Here is a 24,678-nt window from a genome sequence, read left to right on the forward strand (position 1 = left end):
ACATGAAGACATTAGGCCCCTTTTATGTTACCTCTAGGGAAAGTGACGTTTTTGCAATACCTTGGTGGATTTCTTGAGGTCTCTACATCTACATATGCTTTGCTAGGTTTTTAGGACACTTTGATAAATCCTTACCTTTCATTTCCTTAAACCTTAAGCCCTAGCCCCATTACAACCTTTGAGAAGACCTTCTTGATCCTTAAGATGGGACAGCCCTTGATGTGGAGATGAGTTACAAGAGTTGAACCTATGGCTTGGGTCCATCTGTGCAAGTAGTTGGTATCCTTCATGAGATCTCTAAAGAAAATTATACATGTGCTTTCGTTTCTTACATGATGTGATATACTTGTTATCTTTCACATATACTTGAGTGTATAAGCTTTTAAGCATTGCCATGATCTGAGAGAAGAAAGAGGGATATAACTTGTGAGATTTGAATCAAACTTGTTTGAAACATGCTTGACAGAAACCATCACCATTGTTTCAACCAAGTCCTACTTGTGTATATGTAAGTTATGTGTTTTAATTAACTCTCGAATGCCTAACATTGAATTTTGGTTAAGTGCTAATCTTGGTGTTATGAAAGTAAGAGATTGCTGAGACGAATAGTAGAAGGGCAATAGAGTCATTGTTTTTGTCAAGTCTTTAAATTTTCGTTGAGTCTTCGTGTGTGTCTTAGTTTGATTTTGCTAAGGGACTAGCAAAAGCTAAGTGTGGGGGAATTTGATAGGAGCATTTTAATGCGACGTTTTAACTGCATTTCCCTACACTTTTCTGCGCCATTTCCTTGAAAAATCCCTGTTTGGGAAAGTTTCCATTCTTTGATTGGGAAAGTTCCTTATTGTAGAAAGTTTCCATTTTTGTCTTCATTTTTCATTTCTCATTTCTCATTTCTCATTTTTCATTTCTCATTTCTGGAAAGTTTCTATTTTTCATTTTTAGTAAGTTTCTATTTTCATTTTTAGAAAGTTTCTATTTTAAGTATAGTTTCTATTTTCAGGACCTCCGAGCTAGAAAGTGGAAATGAACGCACGAATGGAAAGAGGAGCTTGCGAACATCAAGACGAACGAACATGAGAGAAAATGGCCCACACATTTGAGCAGAAATGAAGAAACAAGCTTTCCTAGTCCAACCAGGAAATCCTACAAAATGGAGGAAGGCTTCCCTAGCAAGTTTCCAACGCAACCATGAAAAAGAAATGGAAAAATATTGTGTTTTGCGTTGGAAAATGAGAAGGCTTGAAGATGAAGCAACGAGGCCCAAGAACTCTTTGGATTTTCGGCAAATTGGATAAAGGCCCATCAAAGCCCATGACGTTAGGGTTTGTGACGCAAACCCTAACCCTTAAGGTTGTTGTTGCCGTGAATTTGCAAGAGAGAAACAAGGAGGTGGCGTCCAAGAAAATCAGAAATTAAAAGGAGATTTTCTAGGGTTATTTTTATGGAAATAAATCAAGAGATAAAACCCTAGAAGACCTAGCCGTCCAAGCCAAGAGGAAAACAAGGGGATGCCGTGCAAACCCTAGGGAATTCGGCAAAAGATAATGAAGAGAAAAACTAGGGTTTTGCCGTGAGGAAAAATCAGAAAAAAATAATGAGATTTCGTGGAGATTTCTTAGGGAGCTTTTAAAGGAAAGAGAATATGTGTTGAACACAAAAAGCTCTCAAAGGAGTCTAGGTTCGTCCCCCTTTATTCTCTAAATATATTGTTGCCGAAATTGGTGAAGGAAATCAGAAAATATCTCTTTATATTTCGGCAAGATTATTTAGGGAATTTATATTGGAATTTTGTGATTGGTTGCACCACCTCATAGGGCTTATGTGGCAAGCAAGCATTGGAGGAAATTATGTGGAGTTATATCATTGTGCCGTGAGTTTCATTAGGGTTACACGGCTTGGAGAACAAAGGAAGCCGTGCTCCTATATATTCATCTCTTCTCTCAACGTCAAGGGTTCCGAAAATTCCACACTTTTGCGTTTATACTTTGAGAAAATAATTCAGAAATCTCTCTAGCCTAGCCGTGTTCTTCTCCATCCTCTAGGGCAACCACGAAGTGCAAGCAAGGCCAAGGAAGAAGAAGCCAAGCCGTGCACACCATCCACCCTCCACCTTGAAGATTGCTTTCGAAATTCAAGAGACCACATCATCACTTCATTCATCTCATCTTCATCACGGTGTAATCCGATTCTCCTTGTACCTTTGCTTTGTATTTTCGTTGGTTTTGCCTTAGTTGACACATATGTATGAACAAGTATTGTTTTCTGAAATTTTATGATGAATTGTTAATTTTCAGATTCATATATTGCGATTTATGGTTGCTTTTGTGTGAGTGTTTGATTAAATTTGCATGATAGAAATCTTTTGTATGATTATCTTGAATGGTTCGAAACATTTAGGGTTTTTATGTGAATGTTGCTACGAATTTGAGAACATGAATCAACTTTTTGGTTTTGTGTTCTTGAATCGATAAGTAGTAAAGGTTTTGTACAAAAACCGAATTTAATCAAAGAAGATTGCAATTAGGTGGACTTTTTCATACTAAGTTGCACATTTGAGTTGATAGCCTTTCTAGGTGTTTATTGCGTTAAACATGACATGATTGACTAGCTTTCTAGGGCTTGATTGCATGTTTGATAGAATTAATCTAGGTGCTTTCACTTAGGTAAATTAGCATTGAAAGTAAAATATGGGAAATTGTTTGCTTTTGAACGTTTCACATGATCAACTCCTCTTGCATGACTATGATGAACAATGATGAACTTGAATTAATTTTAATCATGAGTTTCGACTTTGATCTTTGTTCTTGCATTCCATTTGTATTTTTATGTTTTTGCATTTTAATTATTTAGGTAACTTAGATTTTATTTTCGGAAATTAAAACCAAAAACTCCCCCCTTTTCGTAAATATGTCTATATTTTGTAAATATTATACTTTGTTTTAATTTTAATTGTTTAATTGTTTGACAATGACAGGTGTACCCTCAATCCCCGGAATAGAACGATCCCTATTTACTTTATACTACTAATGACATTTCAGGGTTAAATTGGTCGCTCGATAAAAGCGACATCACCCTACAATCCCCGGACTGAACGATCCCTGCTTATCCTATACTAACAACTACATTTTGCAGGGTTAAATTGTGAGGCTATTTCAGCCGCATCAATTTTTGGCGCCGTTGCCGGGGATTGTTAAAATCTCTTGCACTTAAAGTGTCATTGATTTTGTTGTTTACATAGTGAATGCATGCTAAATTTTTGTACTACACTTGTGGAATGGTGATAAATTGCGATTTCGGTTAGGCCAAGCTTTAATTGTGATTTAGTTTAAGTTTTATGAGTGTTAAGAAATTAAGCATGTCTTTTATCATTGTTGTACAATTTGTAGAAGTTGTTTTTTTTTTTAACCATATTGTAAATTGAATGTGTTTCACTTAGATTTTTTTCCCGCATGTTGTAAATTGTATATTGTAAATTGTAGAATGAATTTTTTTTTTTTTTTAGCATGTTGTAAATTGTATGTGTTTCACTTAGATTAATATACTTAGGTTATGAAGTTAGCTAAATACTTAATTGTTGTAAGTGTGTAAAATCGTATGAGTAGACAAGGGCCCTTTTGTTAATATTGGCCTAAACCCTTCATTAGTACCTTACTCAGGTCTCTTGAGGTTGAGGGCGGCCTTTATTAGCACTTGGAGAACGGTCTAACACATAAGTTAATTTCCCAGCTGAGTAAGGGGCGCATACGGATGGTGTCTTAGGTTGAGACCCTGGGTGATGGGTTCAATTGGATCTCAGAGATACTATAGAATGAGCCTAAACCACTATGTGGGAGTAGCCGATAGGGGCCTAAACCTCAATGAGGGAGTAGCCTCCGTAGTATCACCAAAATTAGTCCTCCCTCTCACTTACCTCTTAATCTGGCCATCCGGCCTTCTGAAACAAAGGAAAGAGACTTATGTCTGGGCGACTATCCCTATATCGTATCTCACCAATAGTAGTGGTTTCTATGTGACGACCTAAAATTTTTAAACATTTTCTAAAAAAAATAATAAGTTTAATTTTATTGTGCTAAACTATTTGTTTAAATATTGTTTATATATATATAAATATATATATCTATATATATAGAATAGAGTTGAATTTTATTTATTTGGGTTTAAGTAATTAGAGTTTAGCCCAAAAGATTTGGCCCAAAACTCAAACCCAAGTAGCTTAACAGCTGATAGAATAAAACTCCACGACAAAACCAAATCAAACAACGCCTAAACTCAAAGCATTGTCCCGTCTCTTCATCGTCTTCCTCACCCCCATATTCTCCTCCATCTGATACACCAGCCACCGCCTTAGGAAAGTACAAAGGACAGAGCCGCCGCTATGGGTAAGTAGGAGGTGTCAACAGCCTTGGAAATCAAGTTTCAAATTTGGTGATTCCCCAAAGCTATGAAGATAGAGCTGGAACCCTAGAATCAGGAGCTGGAACTCTAGAAATCTGGAGGTGGCAAGTCTAGTACCTATATGGGTAAGATTTCAATTAGAATATCTATCTTGCTTTCTACGTTTTCACCTCCTTTCCAGACACTATAAATAGGCTAAACCAACTATGCTTTCCATACAGTTCCTTGAGTTGCTAGATACATAGATAAACAAGGGAGAGAGAGAAAAAGAGGGTTTTGGTATCTTAGAAGTGGAGGAGTAAAAAGTCAGGTGTGATTCTTTTAATTTTTGATTTGATGAGTTCTTTGTGGTTCTGATGGTTAATGCAATTTGGAAATTGAGTTATGTTCATAGGTTATTATAAGACTTGGGGATTCTTGATGATAGAAGAAGTTACAACAGAGATGAAGTTCAGTTAGGAATAAAGTTGTTGTTACTGGAACAACTAGAACTAATTATTTTCTCATCTTCTATTTGATTTCACTAGTTTTCTGGAAAATAGTTTATATCTTTTGTCATTGAATTGATCTAAATTAGAATTTGAAATCACTTTGTATCTGGTTTGTTGTTTCCTTTAGTCATTAGAATTTTTGGAAGACATAGATTAAAAGAATCTGATTTGAGAAGAGTCAAGAACCAAGTAGGAAACATATGCAGTTTTAAAGTTGAATTTAGAAAGCCTTCACTCATCCTTTAAAGCCTTGTTGAAAGTGTGATTTCTTTTATTTAACACTTTAGAAAGTCTATTTTCAGTATTGAAAGTTTTACACAAATTGGAGTTGTGGAAAGTACATTAAAACTGAAGAGGTTAGCACACAGTAGCAGTTTCTGCAGAAAAACGTGGGACTGTAGCTGAACTTTAAAAATTCATAACTAATTCTAGGAAAATTTTTTTCAGGTGATTCAAATTCCGAAAGTTTCTTTAGGATGTCAGCTACAAATCGTTAGAAGACCTTGGAAGCAGATTTTAAACAGATTTGTACAGTTTTTAACATTAAGGTGACTGGGTCAGAAAACTGCAGTATTTCAGTTTGTCAAGTAAAAACCTGTTTTGGTCAAAATAACTCACTGCTAAGATTTTCTTAGTATGTTAGCTGAGTTTTGCTTTAATTCTTTATGTGTGGAACTAATAAATTCTATTCTTGCAATAGGAACTTGTTTTCATCCAGATACTTAACGTGAAAATCAATCGAGGTAGGGGAAAAACTTGGGGAGCCTCTATGTTTGCAATGAATGGTTGTTTACATGATTGTATTGGATGATTGTGTTCAGAATTATATGCATTTATGTCCTCTGTGTTTCTGTTTGTTGGTATGGCTGAATAATGAATACATTTACATATTCAAAGTATTTGTGCATCAATAAGACATGAAGTATAAGGGTGGTGATGGTAATGTAAATATGCTATTGGAATGAGTATGTGGTTTATCTTTTGCGTAGTTGAGTCTATAACCTCAGCAGGTACCAGATCCCAGGTATGCCCACTTATGAATGTGCACTTAGTATAGGATATTGAAAGGGTAATTCGGGACTGGCGAAAGGGGAATAGACAAGATGACTAGCAAAAGAGGGTTAGGGGGTTTGATTTTGGGTGGGGGTTAGTTCACATTGTTGAATACTCTGAGTCACCTTCGTGGTAAAATACATGGTATGGGACATGTAGGTTCAGTTTATTTTACAATGTGGATTATCGGGAATAGATAATAGTTGCATCCATTCATTATTGCTATTCTAACTATGATCTTCACAGAGGTTTCATTCTCCTACTGGGCAACGTATGCTCACCCCTTTTTATCATTTTGCAGGTGACAAATAAATAAGTTTGAAGTTATTTTACTGCAAGGGTGTTTTTAATAATGTAATATACATGTGTGTTTTTGTTAATCATGTTTGGGTCCTAGACAAGAACTTGGATTATAGTTGACCTTTTGTTGTAAATGTTGTTGTAAACCCCTCTTGTAATAAAGGTTGTGTTTCAATTTCGAAAACTTGTCTAGTATCGTTCTTTTCCAATTATTCGTATTTCGATTTTGGAAATTTATTTCCATGATTGGAATATAAGTCGCATCTAAAAAAAAAAAAAAAAATTTGGATGTGACAAGTTGGTATCAGAGCAATAGGTTTAATTAGTATCCTTTAGGATTGTTGACATTGGATAGAAATTTGTATTCTCTTTATTCCTTTTGTTTTTAGAGACTGTAAACTGATTCCTTTATGTTGTGTTATAGGATGGATAGAGTCTACTCATCCGATAGCCTTGGACCCTTTGAAGCCACCAGAAATGAGGTTCGACCGTTAAATCCCGACACCTATGAACTACAATTGGATTTTCGTGCCGAAAGACTCGTGAGACAACTGATTAGAAAGACCATATTTTTCAGATCTACATACTCTTACCAATTGCAGCGGAATATGGTCAAGTATAACCTTAGGAGCCAACTTCGTACTGTCAACCTTGCGATAGCTGCTACTGCTAATGACTATTACTATAATATGTTAAGGGACCAAGTAGTAGCTCTATGGCATCTTGGAAGTTCACCTGAAAATCCTATGATAATACCACCATCATCATCAGAGTCTAATATGAGTGAGAGTAGTAATGATAATAATGATAGTACTGATGATGGGAGTAGCTCGATGGGGGACTATCTTGAGGCTATTCTAGTTGTTAGCTCCCCAGAACCTTATGAGGAAGAGGAAGTTTAAAATGCTATGCTGAGTGATTATGTTCTATGGTGTAGAATAAATAACCATGGGTGTGTTTATTAGCTTTTGTATAAAGGTGTGCTACTGTTGTTTAAAGTTTTGTAAAATATAGTCTGTAGATACGTGTTTTTACTTTCAAAACTTTGTAAAGTTTTAATGTAATATATGTTATGTTTATCCTTCTCTCTCTTATGTGTTTAATTTTTGTCTCATACTTGAAAGTTTTGTTTACTACATGTTAGATTAATTAAATTTTATAAACGCATAATGAAAATTATATGATTGTTTTGTTTTAAACCAAAAGAATGGCAGAAGAACAACATAAGGGTGAGGTTAGTAGTAACATGGAAGTCATAGCTGCTATTCAAGATATGGCAAGTGCAATAAGGGAAAATCGCAATGGTAATCATCAAGAAGGTAATGAAGAACGAGTTATGAGAATACAAGGTGAATTTCGTAAGGCCCGACCTCCTATATTCAAGGGTACCTTAGATCCCATGATAGCTGAAGAATGGTTGAGACAAATGAAGAGAACCTTGAATAATCAAAAAGTGCCGGAAGATTTGAAAGTAATTATTTCATGTACTTACTTGGAAGGTGCAGCTTATCACTGGTGGGAATCAGTTCTTGCTACTCCAGACACTGAAATTACAACCTGGGATGTATTTGAAGTTATTTTTCTTGAGAAATATTTCCCAGACACAGTAAAGCAAGCCAAGGCAAAAGAGTTTATGTTTCTATCTAAAGGGGAAATGACAGTAGCTGAATACCAAGGTAGATTTGAGGAACTTATGCGGTTTGCTCCAGGTATTATTCCCAATGAGGCTACTAAAGCAAAGAAATTTGAGGAAGGACTTAATCCTGAGATTAGGGAGAAAGTATCAATTCTAAAGTTATTGAAATATTCAGAAGTGGTAGACCGAGCACTTATTGCTGAACGTAGTATTCAAGAAACAAAAAGGGTTTGGAATTCTGGGAGTACTAGTGGACAGTTCAAACGTCAGAATTTTGGACCTTCCAGAAATAATTTCCAGAGATCATACAAATCTTTTGGGACATCTCCATATACAAAATTCTGTTACTACTGCAGAGGACCGGGACATCTTCAGAGGGATTGTCCACTCATACAATCAAACCAAGTTCCATATGCACAATTTCGTCCAAATCAGCAACCTCAGTTTCGTGCTCCACAACTCCAGTTTCGTCCTCAGCAGCAGCAGGGTTATGCACCACAACAACAGTATCGGGCACCTTTTCAACCACAGCAGAATTGGCAGAGGCCAAATGTTCCTCAACAGATACAACGACCAGGAAATCTTATTAGGCCTAGAGCACCCATTGGCGCACGACGTCCAACACAGGGTCGACTATATGCTCTGAATGACATGGAGGAACAAAATGGATCTCAAGTGGTAGAAGGTACATTTCTAATATCTAATACGGCAGCTAGAATATTATTTGATCCTGGATCAACACATTCTTTTATATCATCATCCTTTGCATCTATACTTGAATTGAAACCTGAGATTATGAAGACTTCATTAATTATTGGGTCTCCTTTGAGTAAGGGTGTAAGAGTTAATAGAGTGTGTAGGCTATGTGTGATAGAAATATCAAATCATAAATTCTACTTTGATTTGATAATGCTGGAAATGTCAGAGCACGATATCATCTTGGGTATGGATTGGCTTAGTCGTTATGATGCTATCATGGACTGTGGTAAAAAGAAGATAACTATCAGTACTCCGGAAGGTGAAACTTTTAGTTTTTACGGGGATAAGAGCACTTATAAATCAGAAGTATCATTTGACATCAAGTGCAATTATTTGAATTTAATTGCCCATATTGTGGCCGAAGGGGAGAATAAAATGAAGTTAGAAACGATTCCTGTGGTAAAGGAATTTACTGATGTGTTTCCGGAAGATTTATTCGGATTGCCTCCTGTGCGTGAGATAGAATTCGTAATTGAAGTATATCCGGGTACATCACCTATTTCGATATCCCCTTACCGTATGGCACCAGCAGAATTGAAAGAACTCAAGGCACAAATTCAGGAATTAGAAGGGAAAGGTTATATTCGTCCTAGTACTTCACCGTGGGGAGCACCAGCCATTTTTGTGAAAAAGAAAGATGGGTCTCTTCGGATGTGTGTCGATTATCGTCAATTGAATAGAGTAACTGTGAAGAATAAATATCCAATACCAAGAATTGACGATTTGTTTGATCAGTTAAGGGGTTCTTGTTTCTTTTCGAAAATTGATCTCCGTTCCGGTTATCATCAACTCCGAGTCAAACCTGAAGATGTGCCGAAAACAGCTTTTAGGACTCGATACGGACATTATGAATTTTTGGTTATGCCTTTTGGATTGACAAATGCCCCAGCAGCATTTATGGACTTAATGAACCGTGTTTTTCGACCCTACTTGGATCAGTTTGTAATTGTCTTCATTGATGACATCCTCATTTACTCAAAATCACAGGAAGATCATGAGAGACACTTGTCCATTACGTTACAGACCTTGAGAGAACATCAGCTATTTGCTAAGTTTAGCAAATGTGAATTTTGGTTGACTGAAATAAAATTTTTGGGACATGTGATCTCTAACGAAGGCATTGCAGTTGATTCTTCCAAGGTAGAAGCAGTATTAAATTGGAGTCAGCCAAAGAATATTTCAGAAATTCGAAGTTTTCTTGGATTGGCTGGTTATTATCGAAGATTTATAAAAGATTTTTCTCGATTAGCCACACCCTTGACCAGGTTAACCCAAAAAGAAGTCAAATTTATCTGGAGTAGAGAATGTGAAAATTCATTCCAAGAAATGAAGACACGCTTAACTACTGCTCCGGTGTTGATTATTCCTGAGCGAGGAGAAGGTTACGTGGTATACACAGATGCTTCTTTACGCGGATTGGGATGTGTGTTAATGCAATCAGATAGAGTGGTCGCATATGCCTCTCGACAATTGAAAACACATGAAAGAAATTATCCAACGCATGATTTAGAATTAGCTGCAATTGTTCATGCTCTTAAGACTTGGAGACATTACTTATATGGTGAGCGATTTGAGCTATATTCTGATCATAAAAGTTTGAAATATATATTTACTCAAAAGGAGCTTAACATGAGGCAACGACGTTGGATGGAATTTTTAGAAGACTATGATTTTGGATTGCATTACCATCCTGGAAAGGCAAATACAGTTGCAGATGCTTTAAGTAGAAAATCAGAAAGGTTTGTGGCAAGCTTACATGTTCAGAAATGGAAGATGATGGAGTCTCTTTGTGAATATGATCTACATGTTGATATACACAACAATATGGCTCGTATTTGTAACTTAGCCACGCGACCAATTTTGATGGAAAAGGTTATTGAGAAACAACAGGAGGATACTCTATCCAAATCAATTCAAAACAGATTGATGTCTGGAAATCAACTTGAGGGTTGGATCTTCGATCAAAGGAATGGTTTGAGATATTTTGGAAGGTTATATGTACCTGAGATTCCAGAGCTTAGAAATGAAATTTTACGTGAAGCACATTACTCATCATACACCATTCACCCTGGAAGTACAAAAATGTACTATGATCTGCGTCGTCAATTTTGGTGGGATGGAATGAAGAAAGATATTGCACTATGTGTAGCAAGATGTCTTACTTGCCAACAAGTCAAAGCGGAGCATAAAAAGCCAGCAGGAAAACTTCAACCGTTGCCAATAGCTGAATGGAAATGGGATTATATTACCATGGATTTTGTAACTGGTTTACCACGTTCATCTCGAGGTAAAGATGCAATATGGGTTATTGTGGATCGTTTAACCAAATCAGCTCATTTCTTACCAGTGAAAACTACAGATTCTGCAGAAACACTTGGCAAGTTATATGTTCAAGAAGTGGTTAGATTACATGGAATTCCTCTCTCAATTGTATCAGACAGAGATTCCAAGTTCACTTCTAAATTTTGGGAAAGTTTACAAAAATCTCTCGGTACAAAGTTAAATTTTAGTACTGCCTTTCATCCCCAAACTGATGGTCAGTCAGAAAGAACAATTCAAATTTTGGAAGATATGTTGAGAGCATGTGTTTTGGATTTCCATGGAAGTTGGGAAGATTATTTGTCATTAGCAGAGTTTGCATATAACAATAGTTTCCAATCTAGCATCGGAATGGCACCATATGAGGCTCTATATGGTAGACCTTGCAGATCACCATTATGCTGGACAGAAGTAGGTGAGACTACCATAGTTGGACCTGATTTTATACAGGAGACTACTGAGAAAATAAAGATGATCAAGCAACGACTGCTAACAGCACAAAGTCGACAAAAAAGTTATGCTGATCAAAGGACACGTCCACTAAAATTTAATGTGGGAGATCATGTGTTTCTGAAAGTATCACCTCGAAAAGGAATTCAAAGGTTTGGAAAAACTGGGAAATTAGCTCCAAGATTTATTGGTCCTTTTGAGATCCTAGAACGGAAAGGTGAAGTAGCATACAAGTTAGCTCTACCACCACAGCTTTCGGGTATCCATGATGTTTTTCATGTGTCAATGCTTCGAAAATATGAACCAGACCCGACACATATTTTAGATTGGACAGATCTTGATGTGGACAACCAATTATCTTTCGAGGATAGACCAATCCAAATATTAGATCGGAAAGAAAAGGTACTGCGAACAAAGAATATTCCGATAGTCAAAGTTCTTTGGCAACATGCAAATGTGGAAGAAGCTACATGGGAATTGGAAACAGAAATGCAGAAAAAGTATCCAGAGTTATTTACGGATTGTGGTATGTTCTAAATTTCGAGGACGAAATTTCTTAAAGAAGGGGAGAGTGTGACGACCTAAAATTTTTAAACATTTTCTAAAAAAATAATAAGTTTAATTTTATTGTGCTAAACTATTTGTTTAAATATTGTTTATATATATATAAATATATATATCTATATATATAGAATAGAGTTGAATTTTATTTATTTGGGTTTAAGTAATTAGAGTTTAGCCCAAAAGATTTGGCCCAAAACTCAAACCCAAGTAGCTTAACAGCTGATAGAATAAAACTCCACGACAAAACCAAATCAAACAACGCCTAAACTCAAAGCATTGTCCCGTCTCTTCATCGTCTTCCTCACCCCCATATTCTCCTCCATCTGATACACCAGCCACCGCCTTAGGAAAGTACAAAGGACAGAGCCGCCGCTATGGGTAAGTAGGAGGTGTCAACAGCCTTGGAAATCAAGTTTCAAATTTGGTGATTCCCCAAAGCTATGAAGATAGAGCTGGAACCCTAGAATCAGGAGCTGGAACTCTAGAAATCTGGAGGTGGCAAGTCTAGTACCTATATGGGTAAGATTTCAATTAGAATATCTATCTTGCTTTCTACGTTTTCACCTCCTTTCCAGACACTATAAATAGGCTAAACCAACTATGCTTTCCATACAGTTCCTTGAGTTGCTAGATACATAGATAAACAAGGGAGAGAGAGAAAAAGAGGGTTTTGGTATCTTAGAAGTGGAGGAGTAAAAAGTCAGGTGTGATTCTTTTAATTTTTGATTTGATGAGTTCTTTGTGGTTCTGATGGTTAATGCAATTTGGAAATTGAGTTATGTTCATAGGTTATTATAAGACTTGGGGATTCTTGATGATAGAAGAAGTTACAACAGAGATGAAGTTCAGTTAGGAATAAAGTTGTTGTTACTGGAACAACTAGAACTAATTATTTTCTCATCTTCTATTTGATTTCACTAGTTTTCTGGAAAATAGTTTATATCTTTTGTCATTGAATTGATCTAAATTAGAATTTGAAATCACTTTGTATCTGGTTTGTTGTTTCCTTTAGTCATTAGAATTTTTGGAAGACATAGATTAAAAGAATCTGATTTGAGAAGAGTCAAGAACCAAGTAGGAAACATATGCAGTTTTAAAGTTGAATTTAGAAAGCCTTCACTCATCCTTTAAAGCCTTGTTGAAAGTGTGATTTCTTTTATTTAACACTTTAGAAAGTCTATTTTCAGTATTGAAAGTTTTACACAAATTGGAGTTGTGGAAAGTACATTAAAACTGAAGAGGTTAGCACACAGTAGCAGTTTCTGCAGAAAAACGTGGGACTGTAGCTGAACTTTAAAAATTCATAACTAATTCTAGGAAAATTTTTTTCAGGTGATTCAAATTCCGAAAGTTTCTTTAGGATGTCAGCTACAAATCGTTAGAAGACCTTGGAAGCAGATTTTAAACAGATTTGTACAGTTTTTAACATTAAGGTGACTGGGTCAGAAAACTGCAGTATTTCAGTTTGTCAAGTAAAAACCTGTTTTGGTCAAAATAACTCACTGCTAAGATTTTCTTAGTATGTTAGCTGAGTTTTGCTTTAATTCTTTATGTGTGGAACTAATAAATTCTATTCTTGCAATAGGAACTTGTTTTCATCCGGATACTTAACGTGAAAATCAATCGAGGTAGGGGAAAAACTTGGGGAGCCTCTATGTTTGCAATGAATGGTTGTTTACATGATTGTATTGGATGATTGTGTTCAGAATTATATGCATTTATGTCCTCTGTGTTTCTGTTTGTTGGTATGGCTGAATAATGAATACATTTACATATTCAAAGTATTTGTGCATCAATAAGACATGAAGTATAAGGGTGGTGATGGTAATGTAAATATGCTATTGGAATGAGTATGTGGTTTATCTTTTGCGTAGTTGAGTCTATAACCTCAGCAGGTACCAGATCCCAGGTATGCCCACTTATGAATGTGCACTTAGTATAGGATATTGAAAGGGTAATTCGGGACTGGCGAAAGGGGAATAGACAAGATGACTAGCAAAAGAGGGTTAGGGGGTTTGATTTTGGGTGGGGGTTAGTTCACATTGTTGAATACTCTGAGTCACCTTCGTGGTAAAATACATGGTATGGGACATGTAGGTTCAGTTTATTTTACAATGTGGATTATCGGGAATAGATAATAGTTGCATCCATTCATTATTGCTATTCTAACTATGATCTTCACAGAGGTTTCATTCTCCTACTGGGCAACGTATGCTCACCCCTTTTTATCATTTTGCAGGTGACAAATAAATAAGTTTGAAGTTATTTTACTGCAAGGGTGTTTTTAATAATGTAATATACATGTGTGTTTTTGTTAATCATGTTTGGGTCCTAGACAAGAACTTGGATTATAGTTGACCTTTTGTTGTAAATGTTGTTGTAAACCCCTCTTGTAATAAAGGTTGTGTTTCAATTTCGAAAACTTGTCTAGTATCGTTCTTTTCCAATTATTCGTATTTCGATTTTGGAAATTTATTTCCATGATTGGAATATAAGTCGCATCTAAAAAAAAAAAAAAAAATTTGGATGTGACAATTGGGCTCGACTTACAACTTGGAATCAATTGAGATATTAACTATGTTTATAAAAAAAAAAAAAAAAAAAAATGATGTGTGACATGCTTTAGGTATATCGGATTAAACATGACCTTGTCGATGGTAGCTGTTCTATAGTCTCATTGCACAAACGAGGTCCTCTGTTCCAGTACCTAAGTATGTAAATGTAAAAGTTGCTTAGAAAGTAGGAAAGACATAATGTTTGTATTCCTAACCTTGTATATGTTACTAACACTTGATCTAGACTCCCGTTATGGAGCACACATTGGAAGAGATACCCCTCCAGGAGGCACCCAAGGAATGAACACGTGTGAACAAGGAGAAAAGTCCAGGCTGAAGGACTATAAATATTAAGCGCTGCATGGGAGGCAACCCATTTCAAACGAAGCTGTGAAGGAGCCATCAACGAGAGTTTGACATTTCTATCCCTTCACTTGCTTAGGTTGAATTGTACTTGGGTCTTTGTTTGTTTGTTTGTTTATTTTACCCTTCCCTTATTTTCGTAGCCCCCATATTTAGGGTCTATATACCATACTTTTTGCCTACATTAAGACAATGTAGATTCTAAGTGTGGGGTGGGTTTACACCTTTATTTCAGTTAACAAAAAAAAAAAAAAATTCTATGGTTTTTTTTTAGTGTCTTTTTTTTTTTTTTTTTGTTTGCTTGAGTCTTAGGATGCCCCTAACGTCTAGGATGAACATGTCTCTGAATTCATGGATGAAGGTTTTGACAATCAAAATAGGACTTAATTGAATTCTGTGGTTAATCGACGTTGTGATCCTTGTATGAAGATTTGAGATAGGATTGTAACTTGGTTCATTAAGCATGCTAGGATTAAGTCTGATTCATTTTACCCTAAGTGAGCTGTTGAGCTAAAATACTTTCTTTTCGAGTGCTTATTGATAAATTCAAAATTTCATGGCTGTATTTGCAAAACCTCATCATTCTTTGGAAATCCAATGATCATGTGCCATAGATTTTAATGGACTAGAGAGTACTAGAACTCGGCTGTTGTGACTGTCAAAACTTGTATGCCATAATATGCACTGATCCTGGATAGGATAGAAGGCATTAGGGTAACCACCATAGCCAAACAAGCATGTGTCCCCAACTGTGCCCGTCGTGGGACTCCTTAGAATGAACCCCTTTGAGCCTATGTTGAAAACCTTTGTTTCATCACCCTCACTACGCTACCATGAGCTTAGTACAGGATATCTCTACCCTTGTCTTAGGGACTTAGTAGAGCATGACATAGTATGTAGGGGTGACGATGAAAGACAAGTGTGGGGTGGGGAAAATCCAAGAAAAAAAAAATTTGCCGTAAAAAGAAGAAGAAAGAAAATGAAAATGAAAAAGAAAGAAAGAAAAGCGGCAAAATAGAAGAAAAATTGAAAAGAAAACTCTTGGGAAATTGTTGAAGTGTGGTTTTGGACTTTCAAATTTGTAGAAGGCTCAAAGTTGAAAATTATGCCTTTGTCCATTCCCATGTTGGTTAGAGTGAAGGTTTGGCCCAAAACAATGATATTTGGTCTACAAAAATGATGACATAAGGTGGTCCTTATGTGCTCTGCTAGGTCCTTAGGATTTTTGTATCCTTAATCTTCATTTCGAGAACCCTAGCTTAGCCCCATTACAACCTGTTTTAAGTGCTAACTTGATCCTTGAGATTGGCAGTCTTTGGTTAGTGGAGTCAGGTACGCAGTCGAGCTTATGGTTTAGGTCCATTTGTGCACTTAGTCATTTCATGAGGTCTTTAAACATTCTTCACAAAATGCGTTTATTGATGAAATATGCAAGCTGTTTGTTGCCTTACAATTTGTTCTCTTGCATATACTTGAGTGTGAAGCTTTTAAGCGTAGCCATTTCTGAGAGAAAAATAGAGAGTATGCCTTGTGAGTTTGGATTGGACTTGTTCGAAACATGCTATCATTCATTGTATAACTTAAGTTCTCCATATCTTGCTTAGTCATATGAATGTCACATGTTTATTAACCATGGAATTATCTATGCGATTTTGATTAAGTGTTTAACGTGAAAGCCATGAGTTTGGAGTCTCTGAGACAACAGTTAGGAGCAATAGAGTCATTTACTTGCTTTTTGTTGAGTCGTTGTTTTGTTTTGTATTTTTGTTTTGCTAAGGGACTAGCAAAAGCTAAGTGTGGGGTAGTTGATAGGAGCAAAAAAGTGTGACGATATTATTAATTATGTGCCTCATTTTAGCCTTATTTCTCCCTTAGTTTAGTGTTTTGAGTCATTAAGTCATTTTGAAAGTCTTGTTGAGTGTTTGGAGTGAAATAGGCGGAAAAAGTAAAATTCATGAAAAATCCTAGCTGGATCAGGATTCCTAACTGTCAACTATTTTTGCGGTCTTTACATTTTAATTTCTCTTTATTTTCTCTAGAAAATTCTGATATTCTCCTGCTTGTTGTAGGAAACGTTGCCTGGTTGAACTCTTGAAAACAGCAATGATGGAGTCATAAAATAAAGCATTAAGATATTTGACCAAGCAATGAAGAAGGGAAATAAAGGAGAAAAGATGTTTTCAGTTGAGGAATAAAAGAAAAAGATGTTTCAGCTGGAAAATAAATAAGAGAAAGACGTTTTCAGTTGGGGAATAAAGGAGAAAAGACGTTTTCAGTTGAGGAATAAAAGAAAAAGATGTTTCAGCTGGAAAAATAAATAAGAGAAAGATGTTTCAGCTTGGAAATTAAAGGAATTGCCCCATTATGAGAGGAGTTAAGGCCATAAAGAAGACGTTTCAGTTAGGAAAGCCAACCAATGCTCCCCTATAAATAGGCAACGTCCAGAACTGAATTTGCATCACTTCCCAGCCAAGATCACTTCCCAGCCAAGATAATTCATTGCCTATCACTTCCTGGCAAAAAAACCATTCCAAGACTACCCAATTCACTCCTCAAACCTCCATATCTTACAAGACCGTGACCACCATCCATCCATCAATCTACAAAGCTCTAAGGCGCTTAGTCAAGGACGCTCCACCACCATAGTAGAGACAAGTTCATCACCTTGTTGCTAAGCCGCTGAGGAAAGCTTCAAAGTGTAACTATGACTCTACTTATAATTTTTGTTTCGGTTTTGTGTGTTTCAATTTGCGAGTTGTGTAATTGGAGACATGGAATTTTCAGAATATTTTTATTAATATTTTTGAGATTTTCAGTTTATTATTGAGTTAATTTCGAGAATTCTTTTATGATGCATGTTACAATCTTGTGCCCTTTTACGTGTTTAGGTAATTTTCAGAGTTAGGTTAATAAGTTTGCATGCTAGAATAATGGTGAGAGTTCTTGTGTGTTTTCTTAATTTGCCAAGAGTAATTGTTATTTGTTAAGGCGCTGAGTTAAACAAGTAGCAATTAGTTCTAAAAAGTGGTAAAAACTATGTTCAATGGTTAAACGATTCTGGAAATTACGTGTTAAATTCTATGTCTAATGGTTAATTTGCACGTGTGAGTTGATTCGAGGGTTAGATAATACTACTAGTTAAGAGAATTACGCTGAGTGTTTTCGAAAATTAGTAGTATTAGGCTTGGTAAGGACTTTTCCGATTCAAGCCTACATTAGAATGAATCAGATAAGTGGATTGATCCGCTGAGGCTTTTCATTTGAGCTCTTATCTAGGCATTAAAGATGGGCACATTTTTGTAGCATGTTGAAATGAATTTTCTGTTTTTACACTTAGTAATTTTCGAGTGGTATTGGTCTAGGTTAGGGAAGTCGATCATTGTATATAGTTTTATTTGTTTTGTTTTTATTTTAATTAGATTAGGAACCAAATTTCAAAACCCCCATTTTATTCTTTTATTTGTTAATTGACCTTTTTTGTAGGTGTACCCTACAATCCCCGGACTGAACGATCCCTGCTTATCCTATACTAACAACTACATTTTGCAGGGTTAAATTGTGAGGCTATTTCAGCCGCATCATTCAACACATATTCTCTTTCCTTTAAAAGCTCCCTAAGAAATCTCCACGAAATCTCTCTTGAATTTCTGATTTTCCACACGGCAAAACCCTAGTTTCTCTCTTGCTTGGACGGCTAGGAGTCTCTAGGGTTTATCTCTTGATTTATTTCCATAAAAATAACCCTAGAAAATCTCCTTTTAATTTCTGATTTTCTTGGACGCCACCTCCTTGTTTCTCTCTTGCAAATTCACGGCAACAACAACTTTAGTGCTAGGGTTTGCGTCACAAACCCTAGTTCCATGGGCTTTGGTGGGCTTTTATCCAATTAGCCGAAAATCCAACAAGTCTTGAGAGTTTTTGGGCCTCCATGCGTCACTTCTATGCCATGTCATCTTCCAACGTCACAACACTTTATTTTTCCATTTCTTTTTCATAGTAACGTTGGAAACTTCATTGGTGGGCTTTCCTCATTTTCGCAGGGTTTCCTGGTTGGACCAGGAAAACTTCTTTTCTTCATTTCTGCTCATTTCTGTGGCTCATTGTTCTTCATCTTTGCTCCCCTTGGTGATCGCAAGCTCCTCTTTCCATTTGTGAGTTCATTTCCACTTTCTAGCTCGGAGGTCCTGAAAATAGAAACTAGTAAGAAAAATAGAAACTTTCCTAAAATGAAAAATGGCAACTTTCCTAAACTGAAAATGGAAACTTTCTAAAAAATGAAAAATAGAAATTACTGAAAATGGAAACTTACTAAAAATGATAAATAGAAACTACAAAAATAGAAACTTTCTACAAATAGGAACTTTCCCAATCAAAGAATGGAAACTTTCCTAAACAGGGTTTTATTAAGGAAATAACGCAGAAAATGCAGGGAAAAGCGAGTAAAACGTCGCATTAAAATGCTCCTATCATTTATTTCAATGTACCTATAAAATAAAAACTAAATTAAAAATGATTAAATAAAGGAAATAACTAAGAAAAATATGAGGAAATAATTATTAAAACGTCGCATAAAAATGCTCATATCAATTTCTTGTGGTATCTACATTTACATGTGCTCTGCTAGGTTTTTAGGACACTTTGATAAATCCTTACCCTTCATTTCTTAAAACCTTGAGCCTTGGCCCCATTACAACCTTTAAGAAGACCTTCTTGATCCTTAAGATGGGACAGCCCTTGATGTGGAGATGAGTTACAAGAGTTGAACCTATGGCTTGGGTCCATCTGTGCAAGTAGTTGGTATCCTTCATGAGATCTTTAAAGAAAATTATACATGTGCTTTCGTTTCTTGAATTATGTGATATACTTGCTATCTTTCACATATACTTGAGTGTATAAGCTTTTAAGCATTGCCATGATCTGAGAGAAGAAAGAGTGGATATAACTTGTGAAGATTTGAATCATACTTGTTTGAAGCATGCTTAACAGAAACCATCACCATTGTTCCAACCAAGTCCTACTTGTGTATATGTAACTTATGTGTTTTAATTAACTCTCGAATGCCTAAACATTTATTCTTGGTGAAGTGCTAATCTTGGTGTTGTGAAAGTAAGAGATTGCTGAGACAAATAGTTGAAGGGCAATAGAGTCATTGTTTTTGTAGAGTCTTTAAATTTTCGTTAAGTCTTAGTGTGATTTTGCTAAGGGACTAGCAAAAGCTAAGTGTGGGGGAATTTGATAGGAGCATTTTAATGCGACGTTTTAACTGCATTTCCCTGTACTTTCTGCGTTATTTCCTTAATAAAACTCTGTTTAGGAAAGTTTCCATTCTTTGATTGGGAAAGTTCCTATTTGTAGAAAGTTTCTATTTTTGTAGTTTCTATTTATCATTTTTAGTAAGTTTCCATTTTCGGTAGTTTCTATTTTTCATTTTTTAGAAAGTTTCCCATTTTCAGTTTAGGAAAGTTGCCATTTTTCATTTTAGGAAAGTTTCTATTTTTCTTATTAGTTTCTATTTTCAGGACCTCCGAGCTAAAAAGTGGAAATGAACTCACAAATGGAAAGAGGAGCTTGCGAAAGTCAAGGGGAGTAAAAATGAAGAACAATGGGCCACAGAAATGAGCAGAAATGAAGAAAAGAAGTTTTCCTGGTCCAACCAGGAAACCCTGCGAAAAGGAGGAAAGCTTACCTATGAAGTTTCCAACGTTATCATGAAAAAGAAATGGAAAAATGAAGTGTTATGACGTTGGAAGGTGACAAGGCTTGAAGTTGAAGCAACAAGGCCCAAAAACTCTCAAGAATGAAGTGGATTTTCGGCAAATGGATCAAAGGCCCATTAAGCCCATGCAAGTAGGGTTTATGACGCATGAATAAACCCTAGGGGAGAATTTGCCGTCCAAAGCAAGAGAGAAACAAGGAAGTTGGCGTTAAAAATCAGAAAATAAGAAGAGATTTTCTAGGGAGATTTTCTAGGGCTATTTTTATGGAAAGAAAATACTTGGAGATAAACCCTAGAGATATTATTGCCGTGGAATTCCAAGAGGAAAAGAAGGAATTGCCGTGAATTAAAGAAGAAACCCTAGAGAATTCGGCAAGGAGATATTCAAGGGAGAAATAAAAGGAAAGAGAAAAAGGTGGAGACCAAGAAAAGCTCAAAAGAAGTCTAGATTCATCCCTAGAATTCCTAAAGGAAGTTTGGCCGAAATTAAACAAGAAAAATCAGAAATAATCTCAAGGAATTTCGGCAATATTTCTAGGGAATTAAATGGAATTTTGTGATTGGTTGAACCACCTCATAGGGCTTATGTGGCAAGAATTCATTGGAGGAAATTATGTGGAGGAAGCAAGCACATGCCGTGAACTTCTCTAGGGTTTTGGACGGCTTGGACACCTAGGGGCCGTCCCCTATATATACTCACACATTCTCAACGTCAAGGAGTTCCCACTTTTACGTTTACACTTTGAAAAAAATCAGAAAAACTCTCTCTAGCTAGCCGTGCTCTTCTCCATCCTCTAGGGCAACCACGAAGTTCAAGCAAGGCCAAGGAAGAAGAAGACAAGCCGTGCACATCATCCATCACCATCCTTGAAGATTGCTTTCGAAATTCAAGAGACCATTCATCACTTCATTCATCTCATCTTCATCACGGTGTAATCCGATTCTCCTTGTACCTTTGCTTTGTATTTTCGTTGGTTTTGCCTTAGTTGACACATATGTATGAACAAGTGTTGTTTTCTGAAATTTTATGATTAATTGTTAATTTTCAGATTCATATATTGTGATTTATGGTTGCTTTTGTGTGAGTGTTTGATTAAATTTGCATGATAGAAATCTTTTGTATGATAATCTTGAATGGTTCGAAACATTTAGGGTTTTTATGTGAATGTTGCTACGAATTTGAGAACATGGATCAACTTTTTGGTTTTGTGTTCTTGAATCGATAAGTAGTAAAGGTTTTGTACAAAAACCGAATTTAATCAAAGAAGATTGCAATTAGGTGGACTTTTTCATACTAAGTTGCACATTTGAGTTGATAGCCTTTCTAGGTGCTTAATGCGTTAAACATGACTTGATTGACTAGCTTTCTAGGGTTTGATTGCATGTTTGATAGGAGTAATCTAGGTGCTTTCACTTAGGTTAATTAGCATTGAAAGTAAAATATGGGAAATTGTTTGCTTATGAACGTTTCACATGATCAACTCCTCTTGCATGACTATGATGAACAATGATGAACTTGATTTGATTTTAATTATATATTTCGGTTTGATCTTTGTTCTTGCATTTCATTTGTATTTTTATGTTTTTGCATTTTAATTATTTTGTTAGCTTAGCTTTTATTTTCGAAAAAGAAAACCAAAAACAACAAAATCCCCCCTATTTTCGTAAATAATGTTTATAATTGTAAATACCTTTGTGAATATTATACTTTGTTTTAATTTTAATTGTTTGTTTGTCCTACATTGACAGGTGTACCCTCAATCCCCGGAATAGAACGATCCCTATTTACTTTATACTACTAATGACATTTCAGGGTTAAATTGGTCGCTCAACAAAAGTGACATCACATACCATGGTTCACTTACCTGAAGTCCAAAGAGTTGCTCATCTGGAAATGTCTCCACCAGAGGGAGATGATCTTCTGCATGCACCAAGCGACTCAAGTGGTCAGCTACCACGTTTTCACTACCCTTCTTGTCCTTGATTTCTACGTCAAATTCTTGCAAGAGTAGGATCCATCTGATGAGCCTTGGTTTCGCCTCCTTCTTGGTCATCAAGTATTTCAAAGCTGCATGGTCAGTAAAGATAGTAACTTTGGTACCAAGTAAGTAAGAGCGAAACTTCTCAAGGGCAAAGACAACTGCAAGGAGCTCTTTCTCTGTGGTTGAATAGTTCATTTGTGCATCATTGAGAGTCCTTGAGGCGTAGTAGATGGCATAGGGTAGCTTGTCCTTCCTTTGCCCTAAAACAGCTCCAACTGCATAGTCAGAGGCATCACACATCAACTCAAAGGGCAAGGACCAGTCTGGAGGTAACATGATGGGGGCAGATGTCAACAACTCCTTAAGCTTGTCAAAAGCTTCTTGACACTCCTTGTCAAAGTGAAATGGCACATCCTTCTGGAGTAGTTGACATAAGGGTCTCGAAATTTTGGAGAAGTCTGATGCGGCTGAAATAGCCTCACAATTTAACCCTGCAAAATGTAGTTGTCAGTATAGGATAAGCAGGGATCGTTCAGTCCGGGGATTGTAGGGTACACCTACACAAAAAGGTCAATTAACAAATAAAAGAATAAAATGGGGGTTTTGAAAGTTGGTTTCTAATCTACTTAAAATAAAAACAAAACAAATAAAACTATATACAATGATCGACTTCCCTAACCTAGACCAATACCACTCGGAAATTACTAAGTGTAAAAACAGAAAATTCATTTCAACATGCTACAAAAATGTGCCCACCTTAAATGCCTAGATAAGAGCTCAAATGAAAAGCCTCAGCGGATCAATCCACTTATCTGATTCATTCTAATGTAGGCTTGAATCGGAAAAGTCCTTACCAAGCCTAATACTACTAATTTTCGAAAACACTCAGCGTAATTCTCTTAACTAGTAGTATTATCTAACCCTCGAATCAACTCACACGTGCAAATTAACCATTAGACATAGAATTTAACACGTAATTTCCAGAATCGTTTAACCATTGAACATAGTTTTTACCACTTTTTAGAACTAATTGCTACTTGTTTAACTCAGCGCCTTAACAAATAACAATTACTCTTAGCAAATTAAGAAAACACACAAGAACTCTCACCATTATTCTAGCATGCAAACTTATTAACCTAACTCTGAAAATTACCTAAACACGTAAAAGGGCACAAGATTGTAACATGCATCATAAAAGAATTCTCGAAATTAACTCAATAATAAACTGAAAATCTCAAAAATATTAATAAAAATATTCTGAAAATTCCATGTCTCCAATTACACAACTCGCAAATTGAAACACACAAAACCGAAACAAAAATTATAAGTAGAGTCATAGTTACACTTTGAAGCTTTCCTCAGCGGTTTAGCAACAAGGTGATGAACTTGTCTCTACTATGGTGGTGGAGCGTCCTTGACTCAGCGCCTTAGAGCTTTGTAGATTGATGGATGGATGGTGTCACGGTCTTGTAGGATATGGAGGCTTGAGGAGTGAATTGGGTAGTCTGGGAATGATCTTGGCTGGGAAGTGATGCAAATTATGTTCTGGACGTTGCCTATTTATAGGGGAGCATTGGTTGGCTTTCCCAACTGAAACGTCTCCTTTATGGCCTTAACTCCTCTAATAATGGGGCAATTCTTTTAATTTCCAAGCTGAAACGTCTTTCTCTTTTATTTTCCTGCTGAAACATCTTTCTCTTTTATTCCTCAACTGAAAACGTCTTTCTCTAATTTATTTTCCAGCTGAAACGTCTTTTCTCCTTTATTTCCCTTCTTCATTGCTTGGTCAAATATCTTAATGCTTTATTTTATGACTCCATCATTGCTGTTTCCAAGAGTTCCACCAGGCAACGTTTCCTACAACAAGCAGGAGAATATCAGAATTTTCTAGAGAAAATAAAGGGAAATTAAAATGTAAAGACCGCAAAAATAGTTGACAGTTAGGAATCCTGATCCAGCTAGGATTTTTCATGAATTTTACTTTTTCCGCCTATTTCACTCCAAACACTCAACAAGACTCTCAAAATGACATAATGACTCAAAACACTAAACTAAGGGAAAAATAAGGCTAAAATGAGGCACATAATCAATAATA

The 24,678-nt window shown here is 36.1% G+C and overlaps 2 long non-coding RNA genes across 2 annotated transcripts; both read left to right on the forward strand.

The window, feature by feature from the left end:
- The first annotated feature begins 4,256 nt into the window (after positions 1-4,256).
- Positions 4,257-6,417, forward strand: LOC112181929. The gene is made up of 2 exons (XR_002929200.2): positions 4,257-4,520; positions 6,241-6,417. It is a non-coding gene; the product is annotated as an uncharacterized LOC112181929 (long non-coding RNA).
- Positions 6,418-12,222: 5,805 nt separating this feature from the next.
- LOC121050961 lies at positions 12,223-14,383 on the forward strand. Its single transcript, XR_005804568.1, has 2 exons — positions 12,223-12,486; positions 14,207-14,383. It is a non-coding gene; the product is annotated as an uncharacterized LOC121050961 (long non-coding RNA).
- The last annotated feature ends 10,295 nt before the right edge of the window (positions 14,384-24,678 follow it).

Source organism: Rosa chinensis, chromosome 1 (genome assembly GCF_002994745.2).
Source record: "Rosa chinensis cultivar Old Blush chromosome 1, RchiOBHm-V2, whole genome shotgun sequence".
Lineage (NCBI taxonomy): Eukaryota > Viridiplantae > Streptophyta > Magnoliopsida > Rosales > Rosaceae > Rosa > Rosa chinensis.